Here is a 9,313-nt window from a genome sequence, read left to right on the forward strand (position 1 = left end):
TGAAGTCACCAACGACAGTAAAGTTATGAGGATTAATATCCTCTATATAATTCCTTCCTAACTCAGTCATCTTAACAGCCTCAGAGTCTACTTGAGAGAAATAACAATTATAAAGTATTACATTTAAATCGAAATCCAAATTGATTCTTTGTAGAAAACCTGGGACAATGTCAGATACCAAAATTACATTATTATTAAAAAGAAATTAAGTCATAACTGACACCTATACAGCTCTGTTGTTTGTAAAACAACGTAAAATATTAATATAAGGATTGGGAACTTGAATAGTAATCGGAGCACGATTAATAAAGGTTTCTTGCCAGCACTCGAACGTGATCTTATAATTTTTCACGTTGTTCATTTTCTTTAAGAAATCAATTAAATCGTTAAGTCCTCGCGTATTATTTGACATGTAGGTTAAAAATCATAAATAAAAAAAGGATTAGTTAAAAGTCTGTATAATCAATAGAAATGGGGCTCTTAAAAATTAAAAGGGTAAGTTAAGTATTTAAGCATACTTTTAGGCATATACATTTTAATCTACTTTCCACGTTATTCCAGTTTTAACTTTTTCCACGTTATTCCGATTCCACGTTTTTCCGGTTTTAACATTTTCCACGTTATTCAGTTTCCACGTTATTCCGGTTCCACTTTATTCCGGTTTTAAAATTTTCCACGTTATTCATTTTCCACGTTATTCAGTTTCCACGTTATTCCAATTCCACGTTATTCAGTTTCCACGTTATTCAGTTTCCACGTTATTTCGATTCCACGTTATTCCGATTCCACGTTATTCAGTTTCCACGTTATTCATATTCCACGTTATTCCAGTGGCCCGATCTTTTCCACGTTATCCCATTCCACGTTATTCAACAACTCCGCTCGAGCGTCTCCGCTTAACCTGTCTCATGTTCATAATTAATAGACAGGGTGTTTGTTAAAGCGTTGTAATGCATTTTTCTTTGTGGTACAATTATTCATAATATATAAGGTGGGACAGAGCTAACTTTTGACAAAATTACTCTTACGTTTTTATAGTACGCTTATTAAGTTAATATACAAGGTGATTGAAAATTTGCTCAAATTTAGTTTTAATATACAAGCTTTACTTAATACTTACAATTGTTAGTGGAGAGGAAATTTTGTGTATGTCCGTGACATTAGTTTTACGATATACAGTAGAGTTTTTTTGTTGGATAGATTTCCACTTGCCGGAATGAGAGTACGTGGTTTGACGCAATGGTAATCATACAAATTTTGTGATAAAAATATTAGGGGATGGAAATAGCTTGAAGAAGTGAAAAAGACAACAATTTGGGGGAGATTAGGGTTTATTAGTAAAATATTAATAAAGGCGAGCGACGCGAGACGTTAAAACGCGACAACAATGAGCTAAATATGTAAGGAACCGTTAAAAGGAGGAAACTAACAATACGTTTTAAGGAATTAAAGGGAGGGAAAATCGAAGGGGAAAGAAATACTAAATGCTTGAAAACAAGACGTCTTCCCTATGCACACGGGAAAACCACATATACAACCGAAGGAGTTCATCCTTCAAAGCATTTTACAACTACCAAAATTCCGGGGGAAATTCAGTGCCCAAATTATTAATCTATATTCTTCTATCTTTGTAAAATAGGTAGTTTTCGTGATGGAGACGTCATTGAAGTGGTGGATACGATTGAAATTATCTGTGATTTGATTCTTAGGTGAAGTCTTACTAAAACTATCGGACCAGCCTCGTTTCAGTTACACCGATGTACAGCATAGGACAAACTTCACAATTAAGAGCGTCGAAGAGATTCGATGTACAGCAGGTCTCTTAGTTAACTTGCATATCGGCCCAAATAAAGTTTATTTACCCAAGGGCGTATCCAGGATTTTATTTCAGGGGGGGGGGGGTATTGAGGGAAAAATTTCAAAGGGGGGGTGCTGACGGAGGTTTCACTGACGTTTAATAGACAACCCCCCCCCCAGTCATCAGCATTTCGGGGGAGGGGTGGTTTGAACCCCCAAAACCACCCCATAAATACGCCCTTGTATTTACCCCAAAATCGTTGCTCTTTTTAACTTCTAAACGTTTTATATAATTGTCTTTCCAGTCCAACGGTGTTTCTAGTCAATTCTGGAGATAACTTGACCCAATTTAATATCGTATTTAAATTTTGTTTACTTATTTGAAGCATTGTATAAATAGTAAAAATGTTCTATTTTTATTCGTACTATTTTTGGAAGAAACGCTGAACAAAGGACTACAACCACTACAATGACTTATGGGCAGCTAGAGGTAGAACAAGCCCCAAAAAATGTTTTATATTTAGCTCGGGATGACGCTGGTTATAGATAGAAATCCGCCATCACCTTGTAAAAAACCGGTCAAAAAATGCCATAAACCATCTCTTTATCAGCGGTTCCAGCTGACCAACTAACGGGGATTAGGCAGGAAATGGGGAAATGTAAATTTTAAGAACATTTATCAAAAAGTGGGTCAGAATGGGGGAAAATATTTAGAATCTGCCCTTCCCTCTCTCCCCCACCGAATGGAGAAGTATTATTGTAGTTTTCCAGCAAAAACTGCTTTATATTCAAGCGCTCGGTTCTAACTAGCTACAAAAGACTGGAAAGAATGTCATAGACAGAGCAGCCCAGGAGTGTACGCCTTTTCTAATATATGAGGGCCCAGTATATATACAAGACAGGGCCCTCTGGGTGCTGTTATCGAAATATTTAGGTCATAAAAGGGAGGAGAAATTTTTACCCGCGCGACGAACAAAAAATAAAGGTCGTTGACGGGGGGGGGGGGGAGGAGAGGAGGAGAGGGGGTTTGGGAATCAGCCCTCCCTAATTCCGAAAGATCAAATATCGGCTATTTGATGTATGGCGCCAGTTTGATATTATAAAGCGACAGGAAAAATAGAACCCCGCCCTTTGTTCCAGGCGCGCGAGTTTAAATTAGTGAGTTTTCATTGTGGCGAGACTAATTTGCAGTTACAACCATACGCGTATCGTAACGGCCTAAAGTCAGCAGACTACACCTTCGATTGAACCAGCGAGAAGAGCTGACTATACCGTCAGTTCCTTTATGCGGGGTAAAAAGGAGAAAATATTGGAAAAGAAGAGAGAATAGGGTAGGCCGAGAATGATGAAAGGCAACTGGGTGTTAATCGGGAACAAAAAGGGCGAGATGATCGCGCACCCTGGCGGCTGAACAAGCGGAATCGAATTAGTGTTAGAGTCGACCGAATGATCCCGAATGGTTCCATCACTTCCGCGCGAGATGGGCGTCTTTCCTAATTTCCAGATAGCTAAAAGCAATTGTCGCCGGCTAAATAAGAACTCGTAGCGAAGGATAACCCCCCGCTGAGGATGAGCCCAGTCACTACCGCTAAAGCAATTTTGCGTCCGCCGCGGGGTTCATTTAAGAAGCGAGGGTCCCGATATAATAATTCGACAGCGGCAACTCAATTACGCGTCCCACGTGCCATATTTCGAGAACACCACTGACGGCTATTCTTAAACGCCGACTTCTTCCTGAACATCGGCGCGCAGCGTGTGGAACACTTTTACAGGCGCTGGTAGACCAAATATAGGTCAAAAATAATATTACGTGAGAAAGCGCTTCTACAATAAACCGAATGAAAACGCGGCAAGGCTAGGAAAATAACGTAATAAAGGCGCACTATTTATAGCAAAAAATTATTTCCCGCATCCGCGGCTTAAGTATTAATTCGAAAAAGAGTAAAGCTGGTTTCACACTCGACGGAAAATTAGCTGCGTAAAGTTGAACGTTAGCGGTATATCGAATGGGAATCAATTTTCAGCTCAACGTTTATTATCGTCTTTTCGGGATATTTTCCGTCGAGTGTGAAACCAGCTTTAAGCTTGTATTATAGCTTGAGCTAAAAAGGAGTAGAGCGGTCTTTAATCGTATTTTTCATAAGGGTTGGCAAAGCGGATGAGAGAGGAAACCAAGCCCAGTATTTTGACTCAACCCACGCAAAGAGAGATCTAAGGTTTAATACATTATAAGGGTAGGGCAATTTAGCATTCAAAACATTAAAAAAAAACAGAGGAGTTCGTATCTCTAAACGTAGAAAAAGCAAATACTGAAAAAGGAAAATGCCGAATATACGGATATGAGAAAGCATATACAAGTATATGCAATTACGACCATGTGCAAGCGAAACTGCTTTCAGCACCCCTTAAAAAATATAGAAAGAGTACAATATCGTTATAAAAGTCCGGGCGCCTGACGAAACTCGCGCTGGCAGAATTTGGCATCGATTGCTGCGGGTGGCCGAAACCTGGCTGCAGCGGGCCGAGGGGAGAGTAGCTTTAGCGCCGCTGCTCCGGGATTCGAAGGCCCGCTGACGTCACATTGACGTCACCGCGAACATTTTTTCCCCTTAAGTACGCCAGGGAGGAGCGAAGGGAGGGAGTCATAATCCTCCAGAGCGGTATTCCACTCGCCCTCGCCCGCCCCCCTCCTCTATCTCTCTCCATCCGCCCGCTTCAGAATCGCGCGCGCATTACCTTTCCCGGGATGGCAGATCGAAAGGGAGAGCCACGGTGAAAAGGGCAATATAATGGAGAAAGGTCAGCGCCAGGAACCGCATCCTCCAGAAATACAATAAATAGCGATACTTTAATATTATTAGGAGAAACCGCAATGACGCAAGTTCGGGAGTGGCCACCGTAGCCCTCCCTTTCATCAAACGGCTTTTTCGCCGCATGGCCTACCAATTTATGCGCCAACCAGTTCTCGGCCCCCGCTAGTTCCAGGGCTTTTTCTCCTTCGCTCGGCCCGGACCCTGTTGTTATTATTTATTAAAAGCGATCTAATAAAATATCTTCCAGATACACGTTCCGGTTGCCCAGATTTTCTATCGGACATCTGTGTACTTCGAGAGTAAATATTTTAGCGGAGAACCGATTAAATACACGGTCCATTTATATATGATTTTCATAGGGTGCTCGTTTTAAAATATTTAAGTATCTCGAAGTCTGCTCTAGGGTTCTCAATCGAAGACACACGGGGATATAAAATGAAAATGAAGAAATATTAAATAATAAATCCGTTTATTTTACATACTACGCTGGCTCGAGTTTATTCACTTTCTAAGAGACAAACCCCGAGGCTAAACGCTAGCTCAGTCTCGGGTGCAGGGAACACTCGATTGAGGTAAATAGTAAAAGAGGATAAAACCGTATAGCCGTTTAATTAAGTACGGTATAAATCAATATGAATCTAAAAATAACTTCAGAAGCTCAACATTTGGGTTTAGAGGAATACGCCGTACGGGCTTTCTCCCCGCAGCTGGAAGAAATGTTTATTTTCATTTTGAAAAGCGAGCGCTTTTAAAACATGACCCGTCGCGGAAATGGATGTAGTTTACGACCCAATAAAGTTGGTCCGAATAAAACCGCTACTCCATCTATTTCTGGTTCGGGATTCACGTTGAATGGAACTGGTCCGTATGCTAAAATAAGCGGATAACGTAACTAAGAAATATTCGCATTCAGCGTGATTTTCCGTTCAATTCTTTCATTTCCCAACAGACCAGCTTGTCAATAGCTCTCTCGCGTACATCTCTATCAGGTCCGTCAGCACCTATTTGGTTCGCCCTTACCATACGAGACGCGAGTGTAAGCCGCAACTATTAAGATAGGCATCGAGGGTATTTCAACCCTTTGTCAATGGATGTATGTGAGATTGAATAAGAATACCCGCGCGTACGGTGAAATATTTCCCACAGCTATACATTCAGGGTTCGAATTTGGACCCACCTTAAAAAACCCACAATAAAGCCCACTTAAAAAACCCACCTTAAACAGTTTCAAAAATGACGAAAAAAGTTTAAATTTATAGTTTAATAATTCAACTATATTAAACTATATTAAAGAATTTAAAGAATTAAACTTTAATTCTTTAAATTCTATAATATTACAAAAATATTGTTTTTTTATAAAACGTAGTTACACAAAATACATTACCATTGTTTTGGTAAACACTAATCTAACAGCAGCAAGTTAACAGTGTTAACTAAACAGTAAGTATTAAACTTCTGCAACTTTCAATCAATATTTAGCGGAACATGGAGCAGACGATACTTTACGTCTACGAAAGATAAGAATAAGGGCGAGAATTAAGTAGTGTTAAATTGAAAATAAAAATAAAAATGAAGTAAATCATCGATTTAGGGTATCATTTTAGGTAAAAAACCCAAAAACCCAATAAAACCCAAAAAAGCCCAATGGGCTGGGTTTTTTTAAATCCTGTTATAATACATTTCAAGTATAGGAAGGTTAATTCGCGGCTAACGCGATACTTCTCGAAATGGGCCGGGTCTACCGAGACTATCTTTTGGTCGGATTAATGGGCCAGAATGATGAAGCTTTACCCAATTTATTTGTTTACTTTTGAAGCTATATACTATCCAATTTCGAGAACTAACATATATTTTAGAAACTGACATTGCAAAATCGCGCTTGCCGAGTGCGCTTTTAAAATGTTTCGCTAGAATCGGAAATATTTGGCTTCGTTCGACAAGTTGGGCGCGTTAAAATAAAACACCCGCCGACCGTACCTATTTTTAGACGCGTAAGCGCACTAAAGCGCTGCAACGGAGCGGAATTTATTCGGTTTCGGCGGACACCGTTCCGTTCCCTGGAGCTGGAACATACGCGAAAATCGGGATAGCCGTAGGTGTTAGCTTGCATTCCAGGTTTCGACGAGGCGGACCAGCTGCGGGTGTAGAAGGGAAAAGACACTTTAAAATTGAATACTTGGCAATTTCAATAAGTCATGGAAATTAAAGCAGTTTTTCAAATTTTTTGTAAATATTATACATAATCTAAGGCTTCCAGGTTTTCCTAGGACATAATGAAATCGATGGAAATAACATCTAATTCGTAAGACCATATGTAACATAATCACTCATAAGTATTCCACATTCCACAAAATCATTTTTTTAACTGAAACCTTGTAAATTACATAACTTCCAAATCTGTGACGAAAAACGCGTCATCAACTTTATAACGGTTTCTGGCTTTGATAATCTGGAGGTTATCTCGTGCCTCGCCATCGCGAGATTTTGTTTCCATGGTAACCTTTTTAATAGCACAAGGACTATAAGAATTTTCCATTTTTGGATCCACTTATTGTATGTTTCGTGTGAAACAAGGTTTCGCTGAATTTTTTATATATAAGTGTTATAAAGAGGCTGAGTAATTATGTTACATATGATAAACTAAACATGAAAAAAAAACGGAGCGGAAAAGGAGTAAAGCCTAGTTCCCACTTAGCGAAAAAAACAATTTTCGGGCTGAAAATTGACGCTCGCGAATAAAATTTGCGATTTTTTTCAAATTCGCACTAAAGTCGCGTCTCCGCGGTATCTAGCGAATGTTCTATTTTTTGACGTCCACACCTTGGCGATAAAAAGCTTCAGCCAATCAGAAAACGCGTTCCCTCGATCTATTCCGCTCACGTCCGTCACTTATTAAGCCTAGGTTTTTAGAAAAGCGGCTCAGCCAACTTGACCAAGATACTGAAGTAAAGGTAATTATCTCACGAATAGAATCGTTTATTTATTGAAATTATCAACAGGAACATCCAGTTGGTTCATTTTGAACTGATGTTTTATGTTAGGCCTAAAACATTACTCAAAATCCGCACGAGTTGTTTTCGGCGTTTTTAAATTTTTGCGCTAAAGTGAGAACCGATTCCCCAGCGACCGAAAAACAGCATCTTTTTTCGTTGTGCGAAAATTTTATTCGTCTCGAAAATTCGCCAAGTGGGAACTAGCCTTAACGGACGAAAAAAGTAAAGCTGGTTTCACACTCGACGGAAAATTAGCAGCGTAAAGTTGAACATTAGCGGTATATCCTCGGGTATATCGAATGGGAATCAATTTTCAGCTCGGCGTTTATTATCGTCTTTCCGGCATATTTTCCGTCGAGTGTGAAACCAGCTTTTACAAGGAAAATGAAACGGAACAGAAATGGACGGAGCAGGTTGGTGAAAAATAAAACGGAACGGAAACGGACGGGATTAATAGACGAGAAATAAAAGGGATTGAAAACTGACGGAAATCTTACATAACGAAATGGGACAGAATCGGACGGTAAGGTTAGTTACGAAATGGAACGGAATGGAAATGGAATGCTATTTTTGCCACCCTGCAGCTTTCTACGCGGACGACGTTATTTAACAACGCGTGTTACAATGCCTATATCTACCGAATAATTATAACAACACTGCAATTTCTGCATGAAATCTGAGAAGCTGTAAGTTAACAAAAACTGCAATGTTAGTGGTTGGACATAGATGGGGGTCCAACCATCCAAAATGTTGGGAGGACAAAATTCTGTTAGATATTATCTTTCCCATTTATTCCTCTTTGGTCAAGTTCAAGCTTTTGCAACCTGCGACTACATAAAGAAGGCGACATGTTTCCCATAAATGATCCCAAGCATAATAAATATAATATTTTTGTGTCTTTCCACTTGCCCCCAATGGGAGTTAGATGTATTTGGAAATTTCCAGAAAGACTGCCTACCAACCCATCGTCTGACTTACCATTTCCGTTCTCCTTTAACTAGAGATTCAACTTCTGTAAAAGACATCCGATATCAACTTCCAGTTGTCCACATGGCACTGGTAATATGTTTTCGTAGTGCCCTAGGCAATAAAGGAATTGGCGGCTAAAAGGATCAGAGCGTAACTCCGGAGAAGAAACTGAAGTTTAACGTCCGGAGCGAAAAATCAATATAACAGCGAACCGCGTCATGCCCGGGCGGAGGGGGGTTTGCGGAAAATCAATTTCGCATCGTGCAAAAGACTTGGTTTACTGATCCGCGAATACATTAATACCATATTTTTTTACACGTTTAAACGGAGAAGGGTTGTTAACGTGAACTCGAGTGTATACACTGCGAGGATCGACAAAAAAGTTTGTCCCAAAACACACACGCGCTTAAGGACGGGAACGTGATAATCCTCAGATTTTAAGGATGGAACGTTCTAGCCACATCGAGGAATACACTTATCAGGAAACTTTTAATTAGTTAAATAAATTTCTGGTGAAATTACAACAAGAGGGATTCGTAAACTAGTCCGCCCCGCTAATTAACACGTTAATTATTTAAGAGACGAGAGATAATGAAAAATTGGGGACCGCCGGGAAGAACGAGGCAAATCAAAGAGGGGGCGAGCGAAGTACAGCGGCGCTTCAAAACAGGTGAGCCTCTCTCCCAAAAGAGAAACGAGGGTTTCCTTCGCCGAAGCAACATCTAAATACTTAGAAAGGAA

This window comes from Leiobunum rupestre, chromosome 8, assembly GCF_980474605.1.
Source record: "Leiobunum rupestre chromosome 8, qqLeiRupe1.1.hap1, whole genome shotgun sequence".
NCBI lineage: Eukaryota > Metazoa > Arthropoda > Arachnida > Opiliones > Sclerosomatidae > Leiobunum > Leiobunum rupestre.